The sequence below is a fragment of the Lissotriton vulgaris genome, chromosome 9 (genome assembly GCF_964263255.1).
Source record: "Lissotriton vulgaris chromosome 9, aLisVul1.2, whole genome shotgun sequence".
Taxonomy (NCBI): Eukaryota; Metazoa; Chordata; class Amphibia; order Caudata; family Salamandridae; genus Lissotriton; species Lissotriton vulgaris.
The window spans coordinates 1095503937-1095525904 of NC_141697.1; the positions used below are offsets into that span (position 1 = coordinate 1095503937).

A 21968-nucleotide genomic window follows, 5' to 3' on the forward strand; every position below is an offset into this window, starting at 1 on the left:
GTATCCATCAACAAGTGTTTTTATCACCACATGCCATTGGCTGTGTCGTGCTTCATTCCACTCTGAAAAGTGCTTCCATTCTGATGCACGAGACATCAGAAAAGTGCATAATACTGAAAAGTATATCAAATCATTGGTGTCAAGTTGCCTATCTCCTGTGTGCCACTATATGCAGAAAGCCATCCTTTGTTTTGTTCCAGTATTGGCTAATCCAGAAGGACCAGCTTTAATGTGCTGAATAGCATTTGTGTATGCAACGCATGCAAACTGCGATTGTTCAGGCCTGTATTTGCTCATTTAAGCCAGACCTATTGGTGTTGACAGTACTTACTTTTAGTTGCTTCTGCCACACTTACGTTCACAACTCCTCCTGTACAAAGATGGTTTTAGGTTTGCACTGCTCCAACAATTTACCTTCTGCTTCATTGCTGATCTGCTTTCTCCTTGGGCTTGATGTAGTGGTTACAGTATAAAGCTGTTCTGCTGGCACTATAGGTGTCACATTTGCTAAAGTGATAACTATTGGCATTGTAAATGACAAAGCTATTAATTTAGCTATTTTCAAAACCAACACATAAATAAAAAAAATTGTCATTTACAAGACCAATAGCTCAAACTTTCCTAATGCGAGACCTTTTGCATTGCAAATGATTGTTTTTCTTGCCCAGGTGAGCATGCTAAATTTGTTACTCTGTAACATTGCTTAGTTTGAGCCAGTGGTTGCCTCTGGGTCTCACCAGCACTCAGTTTTCGGAACCAGCCCTTATTTGTCCTCCTAGGTCATGTAACAAGTGCAAGAGAGGAGAAAACACAGTAAACGAAAACACGGAATAAGAGAAAGACCGACAAAACGGCCTCAAGGGGGAAAGCGGAAACCTGCAAGAGGGGAGGTAAAGCGGCAGCAAAGTCTGGTAGCGTATTAAAGAGGTCTGAGGTGAATTCAGCATTACGTAGATTTGATATTCAGTGGCTAGTTTTTAATAGCTCTGCCAGAGCAAAAGTTTGGACACCTGTACTCCTTCTGTTACAAAACAAATTTAACACTGCTCTATAAATTTAGGTCTACCTTGTACAGGAGCTTGTTACCAGGAAAGACGATTACCTAAATGCTCCTGTCAGCTGTTCTTGAAGGCGTTTTGATAACTTTTTTTTGTACATACTGTTCTTTCACTCTTAGATTTCTCTTGCCTTTCTCTCTATTTCTTTATATCCAACTTCGAATATGACTGGAAGTAACTGATTTTTACAGTTCAGTTGTCAATTTATTTTGATTCTTCCTCAACTCAAGATGCTTTTGAGTGTTAGTTGCATTTATTGGCTAACTATTGCTTGTTTACAGTTGGTATGAGCCCCAAACAAATGACGTTCACTACTTTGATATTGGTGCTGATCTGCTAGATTTATTTGTAAATTTTGCTTTGTTGTCAACTAAATCCTCAAACATAACAGGGGTTCTAGTCACTGGAATAAAATTCAAATTCATTTGGTCGGTCCATGCAACACTGACCTAGTTTTAGGCCCCAGCTGCTGACTTAGTTTTATTACATAACATATAATTAGAGTGGGTTTGGGTCATTCCCATGCTTATGATTGGATGGCTTTGTCCTCTATCTCACTATCTTAAGTTGTCTTGATTCAGTGTCTTTGTTCCCTATTCTGATTTGTCCACCCAGGAGCAGGGCCCGACTGACCTATTGGCTATGCAAATTGTATAACCATTTTTTGCAATTTTGTATTTTGGTTTTAGGGCCAGCATCTGCTAAGTGCTGCTGGATCGAGTGCACACTACCTTTCTCACATACTCTTTTATTTGTCTTAATATTTCAAATGACCATTGTAGCATGGCCATCCACCATGTTAGAAGAGTAAACTAAAAATCTCTACAATGCGTCTCGACGCACAGATGCTCGTGTGTCACAAAACAAGTATCCTTTAGCATCCATTTTGGAATATATTTTGCACTTAAAGAGAAAAGCTATCCCAATATTGCTGGCGTTTCACGTGGACGTGTTTGCATGCCAGTAACCATTGGCAAGGTGTATAGCTTGGTCTATTAAATTTGACACCCCTAAGCTCTGCTGCCATTTGTTATGAATGTAGCTCGAAGTGTCTCTTACCTTAAGAAGGAAATTGTTTACTGAGGCCAAGAGAAGTTTTTTTATTTTTAAACCACTGATCAGAAAGAGTACTTGACTACTTATTATTTTTTTAATGCCTTTTCTTTGATATGTGTTTGCACTCGTGTAGAGCGTCTTAGACAAATGGCATATGATGAATAAACAGGGATTTAAAAAGTAACGCCTCGCACATCCTTCGGTTGTTTACTCCTAGTTTCATGACTAGATGCAAGGATTGTCAATGGTGTAAAATGTCTGATTTCATCTCTAAATTGACTGGACGGCTTGAATCCTAAAGATGGAATGTAAACTGGATTTTGGGATTCATTTTCTAAGTAGCTTTCTGAAACGTTATTAATAGTGGAAGAGGGAATGCTTCCTTGTGTAGCCGTATATGGCTACAGAAATAGAACACATAAGTTACATGATGGATACATGTTTTCCATTTCAGTGGTATGATTTTTAGGTCTCGCCTGTCGAGCTTGCGAGACTATGGGGGCTTAAACACTCTTTAACCAACTTGCAAGGAATCGTGGCGATTCCTTGCAGTGCCCGTGAAATTTAATTTGAGCTTAAAAGCGCGTGCACATGCCCCCAGCCGCCTGCCTTGCCCACTCTCTCTCTCACAGCCTCCCCCAGCTCCGCCCCCTCACTTCTTGGTTGCACGGCCGCTAGGCCGTGCCTCCCCTACTCTCCTCCCCCTCCTCCTCCTACTCTCCTCCCCCCTCCTCCTCCTACTCTCCTCCCCTGCCTGCCGTGTCGCACCTCTCCCCGCTCCGCCCCCTCCCCTGCCCGCCGTGTCGCAGAACACAGAAGCTTGTTATTTTATAGCTGCTCAGTTGGAGGGGCGAGTTTTGGATGATGATACCAAGCGTTTGGCACGTTGAACGGGTAACTCCTCTTAGTTCTCTATACGTGGATCATTTGCATTTGAAAGTTTTCTAATCGCTACACACATGGTCTGCCTAAAGTGGATGCGGGGTTGTGGATCATATTGTGCCTACTGGTAGACTGTGAGATTCACAAGGTCCCAAGGAGTCACAGTGTGTGGGACCTTTTATGCCAATTCGGACAGAGGCAACTACAAATAGTTTGCTTAGTTTTTGAGCCCACGTTTACATTTTCTTAAATGAAATTGGCGTGTTTGTTTTGGCTGTGTTTCAGACTCGCATCCCATAGGTTCCCTTTGCAACAATGCGTTAAATTATAACCCGAGAGTACCACTTAATTATAAATGGACTGTACATGCGGCGAATGTATAGTCTTTGCACCCTCTCCCCCATGACCAACCCCAGCGGTAGTAGACTGAAAGCTTCCCACTCACGTATCGTGGTGCCTTTCAGTCATTCAGATATCCAGCTGGTAAGTTGCATATTTCATTCGTTTAGAATTGCTGCTGTGGTCGTCATTCAGCGCTTTTAAGAACTCCTTATTTTTAGAATTCCACACTAAATACTTATTTTCAGAATACTGTCAGTTGCAAACAGTTAAAATTTGACTACTTCAAGATGTTCGTTTTTCAACTGGATCATGCACCACATTTTGCTTTATTTATTTTGTGTTGTAACTATAAATATTGAGATCGTATACTGATTATTTTGCGTTTTTCAGTAGAATCCGGTATTGTGTAGACCAGATCAGCCACGGAAGGCTGTAAATATGTTGTTTATAAAAGTAACCCGAGTGGTGTTCCCAAATTTAATCGCCAACAGTAGAAATGAAATAGACACAGAGAAGTACTTCAAGTGCCAGAGAACTTATTTTATTTGTAATTCTTTAGCATTGGCTACAGGAAACAAAAATGCTAAAGATTTACAAAAAAAACCCATAAACAATTCTAAAAGCACTAACTCTAATGATGCGAGACCTATTGCATTTCCAATGCTTGTTAATATTGTAACCTAAACTTGAATGGAGAAAAATGACTGTGTAGAACTCATGTCCTGTTTTATAAATCTAATGATGCATACATGGAGGGCAGAGTATTGAAAGAAAATACCTAGTTTACTAATGTACCTTGTTGAACAAAGGCAAACGGGACCTTTTTGATGAAACCTCTGTCCAACTGCGCGGACGAACTCGCCCCACTGAGGACCCCGCCCAGCAGACCCGGCAGCAAGAAAGCCCCGTGGTTCACCGACGAACTCAAGAGCTCCAAGAAGAACTGTCGAGCCCTCGAGAGTCTGGAGAAGGGAACCTACACCGGACAACAGGACCACCTTCAAGCTGGCCACCCGGAAGCACCACCAGCTCATCCGCGCCGCCAAGAAAACTGCATTCAAGGACCGGCTGGACAACAACGTACACAACTGCAAGGAACTCTTCAACATCGTGAAAGAGCTATCCAACCCCAGCGCAGGAAACAACGACATCACCCCATCGCAAGACCTCTGCAACTCCCTCGCTTCATACTTCCACAACAAGATCGTGGACATACACAACAGCTTCAACAACCAACCAACGCACACCAAGACCGAACAACCACCCCCCACCACCACCTTCCACGCCTGGACCCCGATCAGCACCGAAGACACCATCCGCACGATGAACTCCATCCACTCCGGATCACCGACCGACCCCTGCCCTCACCACGTCTTCAACAAGGCTGACGCTGTCATCGCACCCCACCTGCGAGACATCATCAACACATCCTTCGACACCGCCACCTTCCCCGAGAGCTGGAAGCACGCCGAACTCAGCGCTCTACTCAAGAAACCCACAGCGGACCCCACCGAACTCAAGAATTACCGCCCCATCTCGCTCCTCCCGTTTCCAGCCAAAGTCATTGAGAAGACCGTCAACAAGCAGATGGCCGCCTTCCTCGAGTCAAATGGATCCCTCGACCCCTCACAGTCCGGCTTCCGAGCCAATCACAGCACCGAGACCGCCCTCATCGCCGCCACCGATGACATCCGAGCCCTGATGGACCACGGGGAAACAGCGGCCCTCATCCTCCTAGACCTCTCCGCGGCATTCGACACGGTCTGCCACCGCACCCTAGTACAGCGCCTCAGCAACGTCGGAATCCAGGACAAGGCGCTGGAATGGGTCATCTCCTTCCTCGACGGAAGAACACAGAGAGTCCGCCTACCACCGTACAAGTCAAAAGCCACCGAAGTCATCTGCGGCGTCCCTCAAGGATCCTCTCTGAGCCCCACCCTCTTCAACGTCTACATGAGCCCCCTCGCGGCCATCGCACGCCAACACAACCTCAACATAATCTCCTACGCCGACGACACCCAGCTGATCCTCTCCCTGACCAACGACCCCGCCACCGCCAGAGCCAACCTGCACGAAGGGATGAAAGAGGTAGCCGAGTGGATGATGACCAGCCGTCTGAAACTGAACTCGGACAAGACGGAGGTCCTCATCCTGGGCCCCCTCACCCTCCGCCTGGGACGACTCCTGGTGGCCTCCCGCCCTGGGCACCGCACCCAAACCGACAGACCATGCACGCAACCTGGGCTTCATCCTGGACTCCTCCCTCTCCATGACCAGGCAAGTCAACAACGTTTCCTCGGCGTGCTTCAACATCCTACGCATGCTACGGAAGATCTTCTGGTGGATCCCCACCGAGACCAGGAAGACCGTCACCCAGGCCCTTGTCACTAGCCGACTGGACTACGGCAACGCCCTCTACGCCGGTACCACCGCCAAGCTCCAGAAGAGACTCCAGCGGATCCAGAACGCCTCAGCCAGACTCATCCTCGACATCCCACGAACCAGACACATCTCCGGACACCTGAAAGACCTTCACTGGCTCCCCGTCAACAAAAGAATCACCTTCCGCCTCCTCACCCACGCACACAAAGCCCTACACGACCAAGGCCCGAGCTACCTCAACAGCCGAATCAACTTCTACGCTCCCAAACGCCACCTCCGATCAGCCAACCACGCCCTCGCCGCCGTCCCCCGCATCCGAAGAGCGACTACAGGAGGAAGGTCCTTCTCCTACCTGGCCGCCAAGACCTGGAACTCCCTCCCGACCGACCTGCGCCTGACCCAAGACCACCTCTCCTTCAGGAAGAAGCTGAAGACCTGGCTGTTCGAGCAGTAGCGTAACCCCCCCCCCCACCCCCAGCGCCTTGAGACCCTATGGGTATGTAGTGCGCTTTATAAATGTCATTGATTGATTGATTGATTGTCCCAAAATATTGTAATATCTGCATTTCATGCCGGCTCTGTAAACAGGAAAACAATTGTTGTGTGTCTCAAATTTAGTGGTCTTGAGCAAAAGCAATTAAAATGTTATGAATAGGTGTTTTCCACTCGCTTTGCAAGAAGAGAGGCCAACACATCAGGAGTGGACAATCCGCGTGCAAAATAAGCACCGATGCCTCATTAAATACAGAATTTTGGCCATCAAAACTGACCTTCATTCCCAATTTACAAATCGGCTGACAGAGCTTGTAGGTTTTGTAGATTTGCTTGAATTAATTAAAGCACAATAGTGATTAGCATCCTTGCATCCAGCCACATCCAACGTCCTGCTCTGCTACGATGCAGTTTTATAGTTCATATGATGTGATGTATGCAAGCTACGGGTTCGAAGTAAACATCGAAGCCAATTAGGAAAAAGAACCATGACAGCTTTACTGTTAATGTCTATGCAATATTCCATAAAGGAGCGCTATCATATTTTACTATTCAATTTCTCCTTTTAATAGTTTCGTTATGTATCGGTTCTACATACGTTGTACATATATATGACCGTCCGGGCCTCCACCTTAAAGAGATGGCGCGCGCAAGATTCGAGGCCTAGAGACGTCGAATGCCATGCTGTTTTCACAGACTGCTTTAATTTAAACATGGAACTGCTCAGCTATTATCCCTAAACCCACAGGTGTGAACCAGATGTCAGCTCGTCTCCTCTCGAGATTACAGCATCCTCACCAGGTGCATTCAGAATATTAAGCGAGCAGTGGATCGGAAAGCCTTCAATACATTAAAAACAAACAGCCTGCGGTAATTTAATTCTGCATAGAAGCATTTACCTTGCAAGTCATTGATTTTCTTCAAAGTGGGCTGCATTTAAAAAGATGAATATGAAAACAAGAATGCGCGACTGTATTAGATGTGCCCGAAAAAAAACACCTCTCTCCCTCTCCCTCCCTCTCCGCCCTCTCCCTCCTCTCCATCTCCCTCCCTCTCCATCCCCCCCCTCCCTTGTGCCTTGGTTCATGGACAAGAATAACTGGACTCTGTGTGTAGTTACCCATTTGAGGTTTCTTTAGACCTGCTTTTTGTACTAGCGACATTAGTTTGCCCATGCAGCTTTACAACACCTTTAACTACAGTAGTGTAAATACAGTGACCGCCCTCTCACCATTTGTTAAATATGAGGACATGCATTGAATGCAAATTGTATTCTCGTGAAACCCAGAATTGAATTTTAGAATTTATATAGCTCTTAACCCTAACGTGGCTGCGGATAGTACATTCATAAACCGTATTTCTGCATTTAATGTTTGCATAATTAGGGAGCTGATCTCTTCAAATGACAAGCCTTTTATTAAAAAAACAGGAAAGTGTAGATGCGAGGAAGGATTTTGAGAGGTGTGGAGAGGAAAAATAACTCGCAGAACAAAAAAAATCAAGGCATTGGAGTAGTCCTTTGAGAATTAGAACGAAAGTGTTCTGATTAAAAAGAAAAACAAGAACCACTCTGCTTAACCAGATTTCCCCTTTCCAACTTTATAAGATATGGGTCTTTTCCATATGGAACATATTTAGTTTTAATGAGGAAGTAATAACCTAAAATCCATATTTGCATGTTCATTCTGAAAAGTGCAGATGCAAAAGCACTTTAACAGGCAGTTTTTAAAATTCGTATCGTCCTTGGATATCAAAAGTTGGGATTTCAAGATATAAAGCTTTGTGTGGAAAAACTTCCCTGTCTCTACAATACACAGTGACATGAGTTCTTTATATGGGATCTTATCTTCAAGGTCAATGAACAGCTTGCTAATCAGAACAGTCATGGATCACTGAAGCATTTTTTAACATGAACCGTCCACTCTGTAGCAGAGGTCGCTATGAGTATACACTCAACATTGTGGTGTGAAAGCATGCCCACTAGGCCTCTCTGCAGGAGGTGTTTAAATCTATTTTTAATGGTGTCTGGTGATACCAAAAGCAACTGTACGTACATCTTGTTTTCAATGAAGGCTTCAACTTGTACAGCCGCCATAAAACTCTGGTTCTCTTTTCAAGCTCACCACTCCATGAGGTCTTTCAACCAGCTCGTTATTTTGTGTTTCAATGCCCCTAACAATTATTTGACTATACATCTTTTGGCCAGCTGTAATCCCAGGGATCCTATTTCGTGCTTTGTGTTCTTGTTTGGCAATGTGATCGTTGCCAACAGGACACACCTACGGTTTACTGATTACTACTCAATTCATCAGCACCACTTATTTCTGAGGTTCTCTTGTTCCTCCTTTCTTTGGCCCAGCAGGGCTCTGCCGTGGGCAATCTAAAGGGCTACCTCTCAGCCATTTCAGGGTTTCTTAGGCTTCCTGACCAGCCTTCACTTTTTAAGTCCCCTGTTGTAAATCGCTTCCTTAAGGGCATTACTCATCTTTTTCCTCCTGTTCCCTTTGTGATGGCCCAGTGGGACTTGAACTTGGTTCTTACATATCTTATGTGGGCTCCCTTTGAGCAACTACATAACTGTCCTCTCAGGTTTCTGACCTTAAAAACTGCCTTTCTGGTTGCTATCACCTCTGCGCACAGGGTGAGTGAGCTTCAAGTACTTTCTTCTAAGGCCCCTTTTCTGGCTGTTCATCTGAACAAGGTTGTCCTTCAAACTCGACCATCCTTCCTTCCCAAAGTGGTTACTTCTTTCTACATTGGACAGACCATCACTTTGCTCACCTTCTTTCCGCCTCCGCATCCTTCTAAAGAAGAAGAGGCTCCACCGCCTGGACCCAAAACATGCGCTTTCATTTTGTTTGGATTGCACAAAGCAATCCCGGGTGGATGACCACCTCTTTGTTGGCTACGTGGGTGCTAAAAAAGGGCGGGCCGTGCACAAACGGACGATCTCTAGATGGGTATTTTGTGCATCAGAGCTTGCTATTCCTTGGCAAAGAAGGAGCCTCCAGTGGGGCTATGCGCCCATTCCATCATGGCGATGGCAGCTACGACTGCTTTTGGACTTGAAGTCCCCCTCAATGACATCTGTCAAGCAGTTATGTGGGCATTGCTGCACACGTTCACAAACACTACTGGCTGGACAGCCAAGTCCGGAGAGACGGCTTCTTTGGCAGTTCTGTTCTCCTTTTCTTTCTGGTGTGAACTTGGCTTGCAGACCTACCTCCGGGGTTGGTATAGCTGGGGTACCTATTCTAGGGTAAGGAATCTATAACTCATTGTCTCTTTCAGATAAACAAGTTACTTCCCTTCGGTAATGATACATCTGTAAGAGACATAGATTAGTTATTGATTCCTTACCTCCTCACCCATCCTCCCCGTTCTGCAAACTGATTTCTAGGGTTAAGGACTTCCTTTCAGGGCCCTAGTTTTGTGCTCCAGTGGTCAGTGTCTTGCATGGCTCTGTACTTCTGGCGTGGAAAGTCGTGTACAGAACTGACATAAGCGCTGGAGGACGGCGTCGGAATGGCTGCTGTGACGTCACCCCGGTGACCACGACACCAATGATTAACACGGAGCTGACTGACACCACCTTAGGAAGTGCAGGGGCATTGTTGATGAAAAACTTTCTGGATCCAGTCTGATGCCTGTGGTTAATTGTAAGGGAAGGGATGTAGAACTCATCAATGTCTCTTACAGATATATTGTTACCAAATGTAAGTAACTTGTTCATATATACACATGTAGAGAGAGAGAGATAGATATCCAATATATTCATTGGTTTGTGAATCTCATTTGAGCTCCTCTATGGCAATGAAAGCCTATATATATATATATATATATATATATATATATATATATATATATATATATATATATATATATATATATATATATATATATATATATTTATATATATATATATATATTTATATATATTTATTTAGTTTACCTGTTTATTTTCTGGTTTTTACAGTGAAAGACATGTTTAGAGCAAATAATAATGGCCACCATTTAGAAGTAGGATCTTTAGGCGTGTGTATTTTTCTTGCTAAATTGTTAATAAAGTAGTGGTATATTGTGAAGTCAGCATATTTTTGAGATTCTGCAGCTTTTACCGCATAATTATGGATTTACTATATCTGCCAGATTATTTTGTCAGATTTCCCCCACATGTTTTTAGCTAAAGTGAATATATTTTCCAGATAACATGCCCCTTAATTTGCATTTTTCCACATACTTTAGATACAATTGTCTCTTAATTTTGTCCTCCATGCCCCATAATTGTAATAGCCATAGCAATGGTACAACTCTGCTGCATAGGATGGAGGCTGTCATTGTGTTGGAAAATGTTTCACAGTTACCTGTGAAATACTAATTTCACCATATTTTGCGGTTTCCTGTGATATTTGGTCTTTTATACCACTGCGTTTTGGGTAATTAAAACACCAATATACATATATGGTATCCTGGCTATGACAATTGAACCACAACAGGTGATGAACACAATGAACAGTTATAAGGAATCCTGTTTTAAGATGCATTTTACATTGGTTTGTGTATTCTATATTTTGTTAATGGGATATTGTACAGTGATGTTTGTTAACTATCGGACCTCCCCAATATACAGATTTATCTTCATTCCCAGTGGAAAGTCCCCACCATAATTGGTAGTCTATTGTAATCTTTTAAAGCCAGATAAATGCAAGGGTTCTGTTATGAGAACAGAGCGGCGATTACTTGACCTAGACCAGTATTTCTCAACCTCTCACTTGACCTGCAAGCCCATTCTCTTATATGTCTAATTGGTGGGTATTTTTTAGGTGAAGAGGTTTTAAAAGCCAGAGGTAGTTGTGACATTACACACAACTACCAGGATCTATGCTGAAACCATCAATCCTATCTCCCACATTAACAGCAAACAATCACAATGTAGTTCTGAATTTAGACTGTTTGCCTAAACATTTAAGGCTGGTAATTTCTACATTTATGCTCCAACACACACGTAGACAATAGCCTTTCCTGTGATAATTCTGTTCAGAGTCCACTGCATGCATAAAGAAGCAAAAGTATAACCCCCAAGGAGTCAAAAGCTCCTCTATGCTTCATGTATACCCAGCACAGGAGTCCAGCATGTGCAGGTAGTATTTAAAATCAAATGGTAGCAAAGCGATGTATGTGCACTGTAGCCACCCATTTTGATGCAGACATAACAATGCTCAAAATCAAACTACTAAGTGCTCAAACTACTAAGTCCCAAGGCAAAGCACTCATCAATCCCCCCCCCCCCCCCCCCCCAACTGGCATACAAAAGAGAGACTACAAAATTACAATTATTACATTTTGTCCCAACACCATTAAGGACTAACTAGTTAAAACCTTAATATACATAAACAACCCAAATCAGGCATAGTACGTATTTGGAACGAGTAGCAACAAAGATAAAAGATGGCTGCAGCTTCTCTGTATTTATGCAAATTTCTGAATGTTAAAGGTTGACAGTATAGTGTTCATCCTGGTTGCTGCTGCGTACTTTCATTTTGGCTGGAAATCAAATCAAGCAGGACTTGTGGAGCATGGCTAATCACCTGTGAGTATCCAGGCGCTGAGAACCCTCTCTGCTTAGGGAGGCACAAGAATATTTGTTGACCCTCCTGAAATCAACGGAACTCATGTCATCCTAGCCAAATGTGCACTTTAAGACAATGGCTTGTCTAAATAAGCCCCGGAATGCTGCTTGCTGAAACAACTCATTCAGCCAGGTAGCTCAAGACCTAAATCAATGTTTGGTTAATAATGCAGGTGCAGATAAAGGAAAAATATCTGAAGGACAGGCAGATGTTGCAGGGATTCTGTTTGGAAACAGAACTGTACCTTGGGGGAACAGGATGTCAGAATGTAGGGGCTGAGCCTCTCCCAATTGTTAGTACCTTCAAGCCCAAATCTGACTAGCTCACATTGCATCACCTGTACTCTGAACCTTTCCAGAGTAACAGGTGATTTTGGCAAACCTAGAACATGATCCTGTAGTCCCAAGGGAACAGTGGAAACAGATCACCACCTTTCGTTCTCACTAGTGCGTGTCCATAGTAAACAAAAAAAAAAATGAAGGAAGTTTACAATATGTTTAGTGAAACTATTGTCTTCTATTTTGAAGTAGATTTGCTGTGATTAGTAAACAGATACAACTAAGAAAAGTAATCAACGTTACAATAGGTTGTAAGCAATGAATTATCCGACCATGGTAAATAATAGATCTATCTATGCCTACCCTCAGTATATGAGCACAGGGATATATTGGTGATCTCTGGTAATAGCGCTGAGGCCTGTCCCTGGTACGTGTGGTTAGGTGGTCCGCATCATAAGCATACACTTATTTTAGGCAAGGCTGTAGAAATTTCAAGATTGGTCTCTCTGCAGGATTTCTCCCATTGAACCTTCAAGGGGTTGAGAGACAGTACTGTTGTGTTAAATATCTTCAGCTGTGCTACTGTGTTGTGTCTAAAACGTTAGGAGATGTTGCTGACCAGGCACAGAAAAACCGTTGACCATATTGTTCGACCTTGTACAAAATGTTCAGACTGAATCCAAGAAGAGTCACTAAATAAGTAATATGCGCAGCGAATTTCTAAAACATTATTGTGCCACATAAACAAATGTATTGTGGGGCTGTGTGAAGCAAAGCTTTTAATAGGAGTAACCAAGGGAGAACCAAAGTGTGCCCAGAAGGGGAAATGCTATAGTAAAGGCTTTCCAATTATACTTCAATTATACTTTTCTTAGCGATGGAATACAAACACCCTGAAAGCATTGCGTAAATGTTACATGACAAGTAGTGACAAAACGTTGTTCGTAGAATAGAATGATAGGAGTTTTTTAAGTAGGTCAAGTAAAAGGTAATTTTGCCGATTTCACCCTCCCCAAACGTAACCAGGCTATTTTTGCCATCTGTGTCTGCAGTGACACCCCACGGTAGTGTCTTAAGCCAGCATTACCTCATCTTATGGATGCAAAAGCCTTCAGTCTTTGCTAATTACCTAGCTGCTTGAGACGCTCTTTACTTGTCATGATAGCACCACCTGCATGCTTTTGTAATTTTGAAATAATTTTCCCACCGTTTTGTTCTTGCCAAATGAGTATAACTAAACGGAATTGAAATTCGCTGCTCATTTTTCCGACACTACCCCCCATAGTCTGAGAACAAATGCTGATACATATAATGCTAGTTTTCTTGATGTATATTAAGTTTCCCTAAAATGTGCAGAAGTGGATCAAATCAAGCATGTTCTCATATATCAGAACCTTTTAATATTTAAAAAAAAGAGAACAAAATATACACAAAGCTGTATATCCTATGAACGGTGACATGCTCCATAGTTCCTTTTCCTACGTTTGAGACCTGTAGATGAATTCTAGTTGGCTGTGAATGATTTACAGCCTTTTATTGGTGGCTTTGAGCAGATTGTACTGCAATCTGTTGTCATGGAAATTCTATCAAGTTTATAGTTCAATTTATCCGAAATTATTTTCCTGACTTCATTTCATGGTGAATCATATGGCTGTTAGTTTCAGAACACAGCAATTTCGTCAAGTTTTTATAATGTGTAATGCATAAGCTGTGAAATCTTGATTTTCATATCAGAGTAGATAAAAAATGAGGTTAAATAAGGTCCTGTTTAAAGTCTCCCCCTCTACCTTTCTGCTCTGTCTAGATCAGACCAAATTGCTCTTTTTCAGGGAACGAATTCGCACTGGTACTCGCAGAAGAACGAAGGTGAAAAAATATGCTTTGATTGAACCTGCCATAATATTCAGTACGAATATTTAGTAATGCATTTCAAACCTTTACTTTGTAGTGCATTTTTAACATGATAAATGTATTATGTGCAAAGTAGAAATACGATTCTAGATCTTTTTTAACTGGCTTGTGTTGAATTGTGACCCACAAGGTGTCCAATCCTTTCTCCTTCCTGTAACATTTGGAGGCCAACTGATTGGGGAGGTTTGCACTAAATAAATATTAATGCCCCAAATATGAGATGAGCAGCGTGAGTTTCCCACGTAGAATGTAGCTCTGCTCAATCAAGAGTGAGGTGTTCCCGTGCTGGAATAAAGGATCCAATTTGACCAGGTGGAAAATCCAGCAGCTAAAATCTCTTTGGAAAAGGTCTATGTTGCAGCCCAAACCCAGTGCCTGATCCGTGTGTAACCGTCTCCCAAGCACTGAGGGAATATGTGATGTTCCCCTGCCAACCAACCCTAGCCACTTCCCTACTCCCAGAACCCACCCTACACCAGACCCCGTACACATTAGCCACCTGCTTAGAACAGGTCTTAAAAGTGTGCGTTTGTCCCAGGGGGGGTTGCTCAGCTGGTAACTGCCCTTCAGATACTACAGAACTCGGAGTAAACACAAAGACTGGGTCCTTGATTAGAGATTTTAGCGAGGGTTTTATTCGGATATAGGTCTTCCTCTGCATAACAAACAGAGTGATCAGTGGGGGGGGGGGGTTTAGTCTCTATACAAGGGTTCTCGTTGACGATAACAAAGTACTGGTAACCGGGGAGTGCTGTGGACTTTCGTTGGTCTAGTCCGTAGTGCCGCTGTCTCTGGGTCTTGGTAATCCGCCGGTAGCTGGGGTCTTCCTCGTCGGGACCACAATACCCAGGAAGCAAAAAATGGAGAAGACAACGGTTACTGGGACGTCCAGTATAATCAATGGAGGGGTAGGGGAAGTGAAGGAAACCAAGTGCCAGTGAAACTGTACCTAACGTCACGTAGTGCTCTCAGTGCTCGTGAGGGGAGGGTTACAAGAGACGCTATATACACTCGGTAGCTGTTTTCACTCGGTAGGGAGACTACTCCGTCCCACCCACCCCGCAACTCTGCCCCGTACCTTGTTAAGCCACGTTCCTCCCTCGGGACCGTGGCGGGGCGATGCACCGAAACGTTGGCCTCCAGGCTTGATGATTTCAGCTGGGCTTGTCTGCGCTTCGTCCTCCACCTCCGGATACACGCTCGCGTTGTTCCTTCTCACCGCACCGTCTTCCTCCAGGGAAACGCCGTCCCTCGATGATGAAACACTTCCGCCTTTTGACGTCCCTCCGCAGAAAGGGGGTGGGGCTGCGCCGTCCTCCTCGATCCAGTTAAAGGAGCCAGGTCCCGTTTCAGGTGGTGTCCAGCAGCCGTCCTGTTTCTCTCTCCACGTGTTCTCTGGCAGCTGTGGGGACAACGGGCAAGGTGAGAGAGGGTCGGCGGACCACCACTCCGGGTCGTTGTGGGGTTCTCCTAGGTCAAGCGCCCCGTCACATACCTCCCCCCCCCCCCCCCCCCCCCCCCCCCCTGGCATCTCCCGATCGGGGAGAGGAAAGACTCGGGACAGAAAGTCTGCGTTCCCATTGTCTTTGCCTTTGCGATGTTGCACAATGAATGAGTAGGGTTGCAAAGACAGGAACCACTGGAGTACCCTAGGGTTCTGGCTACTGTTCTGGTGGATCCATCTCAAAGGGGCATGGTCCGTAAGGAGGATAAACTGAGTGCCCTCTAAATAGTATTTTAATTTATCGATGGCCCACTTGATGGCAAGGGCCTCTTTCTCGATAGTAGAGTAGTGGCATTCGCGGGGAAACAATTTCCTGCTTACAAACAGAACCGGGTGTTCAGTCCCGTCCTCCCCAGTCTGGGATAACACCGCCCCGATCCCCATGTTAGAGGCGTCTGTAGCCAGTATAAAGGTTTTTGTGTAGTCCGGAGATAGCAGTACCGGGGCTGTGGTTAGAGAACGTTTTAAAGACTGGAAGCCCTCTACCGTCTCCGGGGAAGGATGCGTGAAATGTTTGAGCTGGACATCTTTTCGTAGGAGATCTGTTAGGGGGGCAGCAGTCTCGGTAAACTTAGGAATGAACCTGCGGTAGTACCCTACCAGCCCTAGAAACGCCCTCATGTCTCTTTTATTGGCGGGGAAGGGTACGTTCTCTATCGCTCTGACCTTTTCATTTTGGGGAGCAATGGCCCCGTCGCCCAGAACATATCCCAGGTAGTTGACTTTAGTGAAGGCTGCTCTTGACTTTTTCGCATTAATATGTAGACCAGCTTTCTGCAAGGCTGAGAGGATGGTCTGCAAGTGTCTCATGTGTTCATTCCAGTCTTTGCTGTAGATGACGATGTCATCCAAGTAAGCTGAGCTGAAGGTGGTGTATGGCCGTAGTACCTGATTCATGAGACGCTGAAAAGTCGCCGGGGCTCCATGAAGGCCAAACGGGAGGACAGTGAATTCGTACGAGCCTTCATCTGTAACAAAGGCGGTCTTCTTCTTGTCTTCCTCACGAAGAGGCACCTGCCAATACCCCTTCGTGAGGTCAATGGTGGTGATATAACGGGCGTCTCCTATCTTCTCCACCAGCTCGTCTACCCGGGGAATTGGGTAGGTATCGAAGTGGGACACCGCGTTTAGCGCTCTGAAATCCATGCAGAACCTCTTCGATCCGTCTGGTTTGGGGATCATGACGATCGGGGAAGACCAGGGACTCTGGGACGGACGTATCACCCCCAATTGTAGCATCTCGGAGACTTCCTTCCTCACAGCTTCTCGTCGGGCCGCCAGTATTCTATAGGGCCGTTGCTTCACTATTTTCCCCGGTAAGGTTTCAATCCGGTGTTCTACCAAACCGGTTCTCCCAGGAGTATCAGAGAACACATCAGAGAAGGGGGCCAGTATGTCCTGCAACTCTTGTTTCTGTTCGTTGGTCAACTCTTCATTCACCACAAGTTGTTTTAAGGAGGACTGTGAAGACGCTGACGGTACGACTAAGTGGCCGTCTTGTGGAGGGGGTCCCAACCACTTCTTTAGAAGGTTAATGTGGTAGGTTTGGGTTTTCTTGGCGTTTATCTTCAACCGGTAGGTGGTTTGCCCTATCGCTTCAATTACTTGATAGGGGCCTTGCCATTCGCTCTTAGAATTGTTGCTGACGGAGGGTAGAAGGACGAGAGCCCACTTCCCTACCGAGATCCTGCGTAACCTCTTCCCCTTGTCGTAGGTCTTTTTGTATCTCTCTTGTTGATGGTCCAATGAGGAGTGAGCCAGCTCCCTGAGTTTCCCTAGTTTTTCTCAGCTGGGTCGTATATTCCAGCATCCCTTTCTTGTCCTGTTCTTCCTCGGTTTCCCACATTTCTTTGGTCATTTCTAACAGCGATCTGGGAAGGCGGCCATATAATTATTCAAATGAAGAACAGCCTAGGCTGCTCCGTTTTTGGGAACTGATTACAAAAAGGGCCAGGGGTAACAACCTATCCCAGGAGGGTCCTTCCGCACTCAACATCTTCTTCAGGGTCATCTTCAGGGTTTGATTGTACCTCTCGACGAGACCATCCGTCTGAGGGTGGTACACTGAAGTCTTCAGATGTTTGATGTTTAAGAGGCTGCATACCTCCTTCATTAACTTGGAGGTGAAGGGGGTTCCCTGGTCCGTGAGGACTTCTTTCGGAAAACCTACCCTAGAGAACAATTCGACAAACTTCTCAGAAATGGCTGAAGTCGTGGTGGTACGCAAGGGGAACGCTTCCACAAACCTGGTGGCGTAATCGACGATGACTAAAGCATACAGGTGTCCTCGGGGTGTCTTCGGTAGAGGTCCTATGAGGTCCATGCCGACCCTTTCAAATGGCGTTCCTATTATCGGCATCCGCTGTAGAGGGGCGGCACTCGGTCTTTGGGAGTTTCTCTTTTGGCATATCTTGCATTTGGCACAATAGTCCTGAACATCCTTGTATATTCCGGGCCAAAAGAAATGACGAAGAATGACATCAGTGGTTTTCTCTTTGCCGGCATGCCCGGCTGTTAGATGCGCATGGGCAAAGAACAAGACCTGTTCTCTAAAGGACGTTGGAACCAACAATTGGAGATCCCCGTCACACTGCGCTTGGCGATACAGCAAGTCCTTCTTGATCAAGAACCTGGGATATGTTGGGGCGCTGGCTTCTTCGCTAGCATGGGCGCTTTCCCAGGCATTATATAAGGTTCTGTCTTCACCCTGCGCAAAGCGGAAACTCTTATCTATAACCCATGGTTCGGGGGAGAGGTAGGTGGATGGTATGTTGGCTTTGTCAGATGGGGACGGGGTCAAGGTTTCCCTAAAAAGTGAAAGTTCTCAGAATCATGTCCTCGGGTAAGGAGTCCACCACCCCCACCCTGACCTGGCAAGTATCTCTCTGGGGCAGGTACAGTGTGAGTTCTGCTACCGGATATGGTTTTACATCGCCGTGTACGCAGCGGATGTAAACTGTGGCAGGGGTAGAGAGCTGTTCAGGCTTAACGAAACGTTCCTGGATCACCGACTGTCGGCACCCAGAATCTAGTAGCGCTTTTATCATGAGTCGGTTAAGCTTCATACTCACATAGAATGTGCTACCCAATTATGCTGAATAGAGCACGGTCCTTGGGAGGTAGCAGACTTCCATAGGCTCTTCGGGGTTTTTTTTCCGGGGACACATCCGGGCTATGTGGCCCCATTCCTCGCATTCGAAACATTGAGCGCCCCTGGTCATGGGGGAAGTCATCCCGGTTGGACGGGACCTAATAACTTCAGTCCCTATCTTTGGTTTCTTCTCCAGCTTCCCAGGGACAGTCTGTTTCTGTGCTTTTTCGGTTTTGTCGGTATCCCATACTATCGTCCGGGGCTGGGCTCGGGCGTAATGAGAGGCCATCTCAATGGCTTGGTTAACGTCCAGACTGGCATGCTGACGTAACCAACGCTGGGTTGCATAAGGCAGGGCCTCCATAAACTGCTCCAAGTATACCTTGTTCAGTATCTCCTCCTTGCTGCATACATCCGGTCTTAACCACTTCTCGGCGGCCATCCTTAGTCTGAAGAAGAGGGTCTTCGGGTTCTCTCCCGGGGATCCCCGCTCCTTCCTGAACTTTACTCGATAGGCTTCCTGATCTAGGCCCAAATGATCAAGGATGACTTCCTTAATTGTCTTATAAGCGGTGTTCCCTAGGGGGTTCGCGGCTTGATAGGCCGATTGGGCCTCACCAGTGAGGAGAGGAGCCAAGAAAAAAGCAATTTTTCTGTGGGCCATCCCATAGCCCGGGCTGCCCTCTCAAAATTAAGGAGGAAGGCTTCCGGATCCTCTCCGGATATATACTTCTGCAGGGCCACACCTGCATGATGTGGGGCAATTTGGCGTACTTCTCCTGTGATGACTTGGGTGGGAGGCGGTACATTCTTAAGGCCTTCTAGTTGGGCGGTAACGGTGGACTTAAACAGGTCCCTGTCTGCTTGGGCGGACTGTATCTGTTGCTGTACTGCCCATTCCAACTTCTCCTGGCCTTTAATAATGTGGTCAATGAGGGCTTCCATCTCGGGTTGGCAGATGGTTGGTGTTTCTGATCCCACTTCTGACACCAGTTGTCCTAGGGGGGGTTGCTCAGCTGGTAACTGCCCTTCAGATACTACAGAACTCGGAGTAAACACAAAGACTGGATCCTTGATTAGGGATTTTAGCGAGGGTTTTATTGGGATATAGGTCTTCCTCTGCATAACAGAGTGATCAGTGGGGGGGGGGGGTTTAGTCTCTATACAAGGGTTCTCGTTGATGATAACAAAGTACTGGTAACCGGGGAGTGCTGTGGACTTTCGTTGGTCTAGTCCGTAGTGCCGCTGTCTCTGGGTCTTGGTAATCCGCCGGTAGCTGGGGTCTTCCTCGTTGGGACCACAATACCCAGGAAGCAAAAAATGGAGAAGACAACGGTTACTGGGACGTCCAGTATAATCAATGGAGGGGTAGGGGAAGTGAAGGAAACCAAGTGCCAGTGAAACTGTACCTAACGTCACGTAGTGCTCTCAGTGCTCGTGAGGGGAGGGGTACAAGAGACGCTATATACACTCGGTAGCGGTTTTCACTCGTTAGGGAGACTACTCCGTCCCACCCACCCCGCAACTCTGCCCCGTACCTTGTTAAGCCACGTTCCTCCCTCGGGACCGTGGCGGGGCGATGCACCGAAACGTTGGCCTCCAGGCTTGATGATTTCAGCTGGGCTTGTCTGCGCTTCGTCCTCCACCTCCGGATACACGCTCGCGTTGTTCCTTCTCCTCACCGCACAGTCTTCCTCCAGGGAAACGCTGTCCCTCGATAATGAAACACTTCCGCCTTTTGACGTCCCTCCACAGAAAGGGGGTGGGGCTGCGCCGTCCTCCTCGATCCAGTTAAAGGAGCCAGGTCCCGTTTCAGGTGGTGTCCAGCAGCCGTCCTGTTTCTCTCTCCACGTGTTCTCTGGCAGCTGTGGGGACAACTGGCAAGGTGAGAGAGGGTCGGCGGACCACCACTCCGGGTCGTTGTGGGGTTCTCCTAGGTCAAGCGCCCCGTCACAGCGTTAAACCCCAAAGAGAAGACAATACTTCATAGTTAGTACCGGTTCACACTGTTTTTACCCATTCTGTGGGGTTGAACTTTTATAATGGGAGTGAATGTGTCCAGAGATGGCTGTCCCAAATGGTAAATATTGCCACCAGGAATCTTCATGTTTATCCACTCCTAAATCGTAATCTGGGTTTAAGTAGCATAACTAACTATTCCTACAAAAGGCACAGTTTTTTCTTGTATTGCACTTGTGATTTTTTCCCCCACTCTTTATTGGATGAGTTTTTATAACATTTTGTTCAGACCCCCCCCCCCCCCCACCCTCCCCGATACAGGCAATTTTAAACGATACGAAAATCCATATCAGCGTACATTAAATAAACTAGACAAAATAAACCACTATTACAAGAAAACAATACTACTGATATTTTCAACAAGGTAATTAAAGTCATTACTGTTCTAGACATTCAATCCAGTGAGCAAGTGGGTACCAAATTTCTAGTCCCTTCTTTTTCTTATTCATACCCTTCCTACTGTATATAGCTTTTTCCAGGCTATATGTCGATAGTAATCGTGCCCGCCTTTGTTGGAAAGACGGAGGAACAGTGTCCAGCAAGGCCGAAGCCAGACCGGTTCTAGGCACGGCCATAGAAATAAACAGGAGTCACTTTCAATTGTCTACATTAATGTCCCTGTCTACCCCCAATATTATTTCTGATGTAGTGATCTCCATTTGTGTCTCAAATATTTCAGAAAGAAAAGTAGAAATCTCACCTCTAATGGTACAGAGTGCCCCGCATGTAGCAAATATATGAATTAAATCTGCTTCTGGCATCGCACATCTGGGGCAAGATGTCCCTTTGCCTGTACTCCATTTAGCTAGCTTGTAGGGGGTGTGATATAAATGAAAAAAAGTTTTATAGAATTGAGCTTGCAATTTAGAGGACATTAATAACGAATGAGAAAATTGAAATGCTTTCTGGATAGAAGTAACTGGGGTTCCAAGTTTAATCTGCCAGTTGTAAGTATGTTTATCCAGGTCGTTGGGAAAGCCAATGACAACTAAGAAAAATCTCCAAGCTTTTGTCTTTTTCCACCTTGAGGTCCTGCCATGATCCTAGCCAGGATGGACTATGGCAACTCGCTATATGAAGGGCTCCCCCAAAAACAACTGACTAGACTGCAAACGGTCATGAACGACGCAGCGAGACTGATTTTTAAAAAGCCTAGGAGAACACATGTTTCACCTCTCTTGCGCGAACGGCATGGCCTGCCAATCAGACAGAGTTATGTTTAAGGGGCTCTGTATCGCGCACAAAGCCCTATATGGCAACGCACCAAGCTATATGAAAGCCTGCGTGGTCCCATACACCCCTAGAAGGGTGTTACGTTCATCT

The 21968-nt window shown here is 45.6% G+C and overlaps 1 protein-coding gene across 6 annotated transcripts in view; it reads left to right on the forward strand.

The window, feature by feature from the left end:
* LOC147692851 (receptor-type tyrosine-protein phosphatase gamma-like) overlaps positions 1-21968 on the forward strand; it is a 1083817-nt gene that overhangs the window by 427912 nt on the left and 633937 nt on the right. The window lies entirely within an intron of this gene.